Here is a 7,722-nt window from a genome sequence, read left to right as displayed (position 1 = left end):
GGTGTAAAATCAGACTTTTAAAGGATTAAAATCAGACTTTTAAAGGTGTAAAATCAGACTTTTAAGGCTGGTTTACAATAAGGCAAAACCGCCGTGACGGCGGGCGCTAACTTTTGAAATCCTCGTTAGGCCTAATAGAAAATTTTTGCGTTCACGCCCGCCGTCACGACGGTTTGGCGCTAGTGAAAACCAACCCTTAAAGGATTAAAATCAGACTTTTAAAGGTGTAAAATCAGACTTTTAAAGGTGTAAAATCAGACTTTTAAAGGTGTAAAATCAGACTTTTAAAGGTGTAAAATCAGACTTTTAAAGGTGTAAAATCAGACTTTTAAAGGTGTAAAATCAGACTTTTAAAGGTGTAAAATCAGACTTTTAAAGGTGTAAAATCAGACTTTTAAAGGTGTAAAATCAGACTTTTAAAGGTGTAAAATCAGACTTTTAAAGGTGTAAAATCAGACTTTTAAAGGTGTAAAATCAGAATTTTAAAGGTGTAAATTCACTTGGTAAGAGATAAATAACACCTATAAAGGTGTTAAAATGCCTTTTTGAAAGGTACATTCCACCTACAAGAGATCAATAACAATTTTAATGGTGTTACCAAGAATGTATTTATTTATACTCAGGGAGAATGAATATGTCGAGACAATCGACGGTCACGTTGAGGCCCTAACCCCGTCACGCTAAGGGGGGGGGAGGAAAAAAGGAGGGGGTCTTATTTTTTGCGTCCTTGCAGCAGCGTTAATCGCGTCGAAAAACGTAATTTTTAAGAACCAATGAGATTGCTGTATTATTTGATTTTATTAAAGTGGAGGAGCATACCAGGGGGCCCAACGGGTGGAATTGGAGAAACGCTAAAAATAATCTCGACACATTCATTCTCCCTGAGTATAAATAAATACATTCTTGGTGTTACTATGTCATTTTTGTAGTGTTCTAAAAACCTTTTATTAGTTAAAAAAAAACCCCTAGAAAAAAGTGTTGCAGTTTACAGCACGACGTAATTTTTAAGAGCAATAATGCCCGGGTGTTTTATACCGAAAACCAAGCGCGACAAAAAGTATTCTTATCTGCTAAAAAACAGAAGGACAGAGAGATAAAATATGCATAAAAACTACTGATTATTGATAGCTTAAGAACAAAAAATGCCTTAATCTCATTTTTCTTAAGTGATCACCCTCGATGAAAATATTACTTAAGGCGTAATTGTTGATCGTCTCGGACCAGGTCTGTTGTATAGAATTCACGGATGATGATATGCTTTGCGCGATGGTCAAATTCGGGGTTATGGATCATTTCATTGGCCCAGGCGTTGTAGATTTAATATTGTTATTTAACTAATAAAAATGGCGTATTAACACTTTTAAAGGTGTGATTTCACTGTTAATAAAGGGCTTATTAACACTTTTAAGGTGTGATTTAACTCTTAATAAAGGGCTTATTAACACTTTTAAAGGTGTTATTTCACTCTAACAAAAGGGCGTATTAACAATTTTTAAGGTGTGATTTCACTCTAACAAAAGGGCGTATTAACACTCTTAAAGGTGTGATTTCACTCTAACAAAAGGGCGTATTAACACTCTTAAAGGTGTGATTTCACTCTGACAAAAGGGCGTATTAACACTCTTAAAGGTGTGATTTCACTCTAACAAAAGGGCGTATTAACAATTTTAAAGGTGTTATTTCACTCTAACAAAAGGGCGTATTAACAATTTTAAAGGTGTGATTTCACTCTAACAAAAGGGCGTATTAACACTTTTAAAGGTGTGATTGAAGTCTTAATAAAGGGCTTATTAACACTTTTAAAGGTGTGATTTCACTCTAACAAAAGAGCGTATTAACAATTTTAAAGGTGTGATTTCACTCTAACAAAAGGGCGTATTAACAATTTTAAAGGTGTTATTTCACTCTAACAAAAGGGCGTATTAACAATTTTAAAGGTGTGATTTCACTCTAACAAAAGGGCGTATTAACACTTTTAAAGGTGTGATTTAACTCTTAATAAAGGGCTTATTAACACTTTTAAAGGTGTGATTTCACTCTTACAAAAGGGCGTATTAACAATTTTAAAGGTGTGATTTCACTCTAACAAAAGGGCCTATTAACAATTTTAAAGGTGTGATTTCACTCTAACAAAAGGGCGTATTAACACTCTTAAAAGTGTGATTTCACTCTAACAAAAGGGCGTATTAACACGTTTAAAGGTGTGATTTAACTCTTAATAAAGGGCTTATTAACACTTTTAAAGGTGTGATTTCACTCTAACAAAAGGGCGTATTAACAATTTTAAAGGTGTGATTTCACTCTAACAAAAGGGCGTATTAACAATTTTAAAGGTGTGATTTCACTCTAACAAAAGGGCGTATTAACACTCTTAAAGGTGTTATTTCACTCTAACAAAAGGGCGTATTAACAATTTTAAAGGTGTGATTTCACTCTAACAAAAGGGCGTATTAACAATTTTAAAGGTGTGATTTCACTCTAACAAAAGGGCGTATTAACAATTTTAAAGGTGTGATTTCACTCTAACAAAAGGGCGTATTAACAATTTTAAAGGTGTTATTTCACTCTAACAAAAGGGCGTATTAACAATTTTAAAGGTGTGATTTCACTCTAACAAAAGGGCGTATTAACACTTTTAAAGGTGTGATTTAACTCTTAATAAAGGGCTTATTAACACTTTTAAAGGTGTGATTTCACTCTTACAAAAGGGCGTATTAACAATTTTAAAGGTGTGATTTCACTCTAACAAAAGGGCCTATTAACAATTTTAAAGGTGTGATTTCACTCTAACAAAAGGGCGTATTAACACTCTTAAAAGTGTGATTTCACTCTAACAAAAGGGCGTATTAACACGTTTAAAGGTGTGATTTAACTCTTAATAAAGGGCTTATTAACACTTTTAAAGGTGTGATTTCACTCTAACAAAAGGGCGTATTAACAATTTTAAAGGTGTGATTTCACTCTAACAAAAGGGCGTATTAACAATTTTAAAGGTGTGATTTCACTCTAACAAAAGGGCGTATTAACACTCTTAAAGGTGTTATTTCACTCTAACAAAAGGGCGTATTAACAATTTTAAAGGTGTGATTTCACTCTAACAAAAGGGCGTATTAACAATTTTAAAGGTGTGATTTCACTCTAACAAAAGGGCGTATTAACAATTTTAAAGGTGTGATTTCACTCTAACAAAAGGGCGTATTAACACTTTTAAAGGTGTGATTTAAGTCTTAATAAAGGGCTTATTAACACTTTTAAAGGTGTGATTTAACTCTTAATAAAGGGCTTATTAACACTTTTAAAGGTGTGATTTCACTCTAACAAAAGGGCGTATTAACAATTTTAAAGGTGTGATTTCACTCTAACAAAAGGGCGTATTAACACTTTTAAAGGTGTGATTTCACTCTAACAAAAGGGCGTATTAACACTTTTAAAGTTGTGATTTTACTCTAACAAAAGGGCGTATTAACGCTTAAAAGGTGTGATTTCACTCTTAATTAAGGGCGTATTAACGCTTAAAAGATGGGTCATAACTGATTAAAAGTGCGTTTACATGTGATTGGATTTATTGTTTCACGAACTGTGGAGAGTGCTTAAAACCGGTTTAATTGTTTGGTTAAGGTGGGTTGGACTTATCAAATTGAGTGGAAATGGTGTTAGAACGGTGTGAAATGAATCCCAATTTCTTGGAATGTTTATCTTATTTAAACATTTGTATAGTGTTGTCACACTCTTTTTACACGTTTAAAACGTTGCTCCGTTTTGGAAGTGTTAAAACGGTGTGAACGAGGTGTAACACTTTATTAACACCTTTTAAACACCCCTATTTCTTAGAGTATAGAATGGCTATATTTAGACGATAGGCTCACATAAAGTATTCTCCGTGTCATAACTTGTTTAGAATTTGAAGTTGCCTGATCTGATGTTTTTGATATTTAAAAACGGTTTGGCTAAGATCAAAGTGTAGTATTTGGTCTAGTGAAAAGATACAGTTTCCACACAGTAGACGCGGAGTATATCGAAAATATAATTTGACCTTAGTTATAGGAAAGATAATATAAACCTCGTACCATAGATTAGAATTCTGAGAGCTTTTCGATGGCCGGTTTTGTATCGAAGCGTTTACCCACTTTCGGCACGTGATCTCCGAAAAATCAGCCTCCATCTGTCGCAGCCATAGTCCTATCACGGCCAACTTTGATGACGCGCTGTTCGCGCAACAGCGCGTCATCAAAGTTGGCCGTGGTTTTATTTAAAGTTGGTTATATTGGTAACTATGGAACAATTTCTTTCGGAGTTTCGGGATAAATTGGGTAAACGTCATTGACTAGGCACGAGGTAGTGATTTCGAATCTAGGGTACGAGTTTTATATTATAATTGGCAGGAATCCATACCTCTATACTTGCAATGCTTATCGCGGCAGATTTTCGTCTCGATGTGGCTGACGGTTTTGTTGACGTCACTATGTTAACTTAGCAAACAACAACGGGAGAGGGGATTGTTTCTGTCGTAGGCGGGGCCAAAGCTGAGTGATCTTACCATACGCGATACGGCAGGATAAGCATTCCAAGTAGAGGTATGGATTCCAATCTTTGGTTAAAGGAATTATTTTAAAACATGTTACCCCATTAAATAGAACATAATTAAATTTAAAAATAACCTCAATCAGTAAATATTTACATTACAGTTTTGAAAATGTCGCAATTTCTTATTTTTAAATTCATCTGACATATATAAAATAATTTGGTGAAAATAGTGGAAAATCGATAAGCATTCCGGGAAAGTGCTCCATTTCACACGAATTAACACTATACTGAATTAACAACACTCTGTAATAAACGTGAATGTGGGGTGGCGGAGTGGTTAGCACTTTCGCCTCGCAGCAAGAGGAGCCGGGTTCGATCCCAGCTTGTGGCACTGGGTGAAAACTCGGAATAACTCATACATGGAGGGAATACGAAAAACCTCCGATATTGGCTGGAGTTTGGAGGGGAAAATTAATTGCAATAGTTATGAGAATTGAGGGTGGATGAATTATTCGGAGGGCGTTAAAACGTGGGTCACACTCCAGAAAAACGTTATGCAATATGTCATTAGTCCCTCAATCCTCCGAAGCAAAGGTGAACCCTCCATAGGCAGATCCTCAGCCCTCCGGAGCACCAGTGTAACCCCTCGTAGGCAGACCCTCAGCCCTCCGGAGCAAAGGTGTGCCCACCGTAATAAGACCCTCAGCCCTCCGGAGCAAAGGTGTGCAGACCGCAATCCGACCCTCAGCCCTCCGGAGAAAAGGTGTGCCCTCCTTAATAAGATCCCAAACCTCCGAAGCTAGAACCTCAACCCCCCTTTAAAGGGTATATATTTATACAGAATACAGTGGCGAAGCGAGGCACCCGCATACATGGGAACACCTCCGGAGGACTCTGTGGGCATCATTGAAATAAACGTTATGCCCTCCGACGTTCCCTCCGGAGTTTTGTCCACGTATGGGCACCCGTAGACCTCCGCAACTGGGGTGAGCCTTGAAGTTCAGGGGGAGCTATTCATTTAAATTTACTGGAGGGGGATATATTTTTAAAATAATACTTTTCTAGGCTAATACCCTGGGATCCACCACAGGCCCTAGTCAGCTTGCGACTTTTAATGCCTTATTTACCGGTGGCCGGGTTACAACGCGTAGGAAGGTGGTGGCATTAAGCCCTTCATGCCACGCAAGCTAGCCGACAGCTCCCTACACTAACTATTACCGTTATACTCGGCAAGTTTTTATGGAAGGGGAAACCGAAGATCTCGGGGAAAAGCACTTAAACCAGTGGGGAGATAACTGGCAATCGCTTCGCAGAAGGAGTGGATTTTCAACCAGTGCCACAAGCTGGGATCAAACCCGGCTCCTCTTGCTGTAAGGAAAGAGTGCATAACACTCCGCCACCCCACGCAACGCTTAGTGAGGGCCTGGGGGGGGGGGGGTAAATGCTGTCACTTCGCCCTGCCAGAATATGTACAATTAGTATTTTTCTACATGAGCTTACTTCTTACAAAGAGAATACCCGAGGTGATAATCACCGATTTGGTTGAGACTAGCTGGGTATTTATAACTTTTTGTAACATGAAATTTCACCAAGTGAAAAGTTGCAATGGGCCTTAGTTTTGCCATGTCAACCGAAAATGTTTTTTACAACACAATATGTCAATTTTCCCATTGAAAATAACATGAGAATCTGTGCATTTCTAAGGGTCCAAATTTTGATCAAATTGACCAAAATTCATCAAAATAACATAAAATTAATTTCATTTGTCAATTTAGATCTAATTTTTTTGGTTTTCAATTTTTAATTTTTTTTAAATTTTAACAGGGAGGACCATAAGAAGTGCTCAAATTCCCATGTTATTGTTAATGGGAAAATTTACCTACTGTGTTGTCAAAATCATTTTCGGTTGCCATGGCAAAACTAATGCCCATTGCAATTTTCCCTTGGGGAAATTTCATGTTACCATAAGGTCTACATACCCACCTAGCCGTCCATTCCGAAGGCGTAGAAAGGGGTAGGAATTATTGGCAAAAGATAGTACAAGTTTAGTCAGAGTAAATGCATTGCGGATAACCTAACACGTTAGAAAAAAGGCGATTTGGGCGGATGTGTTTATTTTTAAGGTTGGTTGTTTTGTTTCAGAAACGAAACTCTTCTATATTTATTGAGCATAAGCATTAAAGCGCTTGCAGCCTTGTTCGCACTATAAAAAAGTATCGACCCATTTGTGTAGTTCATACATATAAAGCTACCAACGACAATGACCCTGTCACCGCTTTTGTGTAACCTTGACGAAGAATCTCTTTCAGGAGCCTAAAGCTAAGACCCATTGAAAATCAAAACGTTACTAAAGGTGAAAAAGAGGCTTAATTTGGCCAAATAATGAAAAAATTTGTTGACTTGGATATTTCAATCAAATTTATCGCTATCAACGTGAGTCACACACGTTGGCTAACCTACGGAGGGAACGTCGAAGGGCTGGAAAGCATAACGCTAATTTCAATGAGGCCTACAAAGCCCTCCAGAGGTTTGCCCGAAGCGGAGGTCTCTACTATGCCTTTTGCAGAGGCGTAGTGAGGGGCGGCAGGGGGGCATCCACCCCGGACGCTGTTGGCCAGGGGGCACACAAGGGGTACCCACGGTATTAAATCGTATATTGGATTATATACTAAAGTTATTGTTAGGGCAGGTGGGGGGCGCAAATTTTAGAGTTTTGCCCTGGGCGCCAAATAACCTCACTACGCCACTGGCCTTTTGCCCTTCATAATCTGGAACAAAAGTACCACCCTATATCTTTTGCCCCTCCGTGGGCAGTGGCGTACCTAGGCTTGGGCGGTCCGCCCCGGGCGGCATTTTCTAGGGGGCGGCATTATTCATTCAAGAAAAAAAATGGCGTGTTTTTAGTAATGGTTAACGTCAGGGCCGGTTTGAACTGTTGCAAAGTGCATTTGCAGGGCTCGAGACTTCGTAAAAGTTACCTTCTTTTAGGAGTTTTTACCCGACTTAAACAACGTATTTATTTCGTTCATTAATTAAAGGGATAATGAAATGGTAAAATAAACTACTTTCAGTCTATTTCGCTTCCAAAATTAAGTATAATTCCGATTTTCCTTCGATTTAATTATTTAATTTCAATTTATTTTCAAAAATAAAAACTAGAACGATTTTGCAATGGTATACCACGGGCCAATTTGAAAC

This window comes from Leiobunum rupestre, chromosome 7, assembly GCF_980474605.1.
Source record: "Leiobunum rupestre chromosome 7, qqLeiRupe1.1.hap1, whole genome shotgun sequence".
Taxonomy (NCBI): Eukaryota; Metazoa; Arthropoda; class Arachnida; order Opiliones; family Sclerosomatidae; genus Leiobunum; species Leiobunum rupestre.
This window is presented reverse-complemented; position numbering follows the sequence as displayed.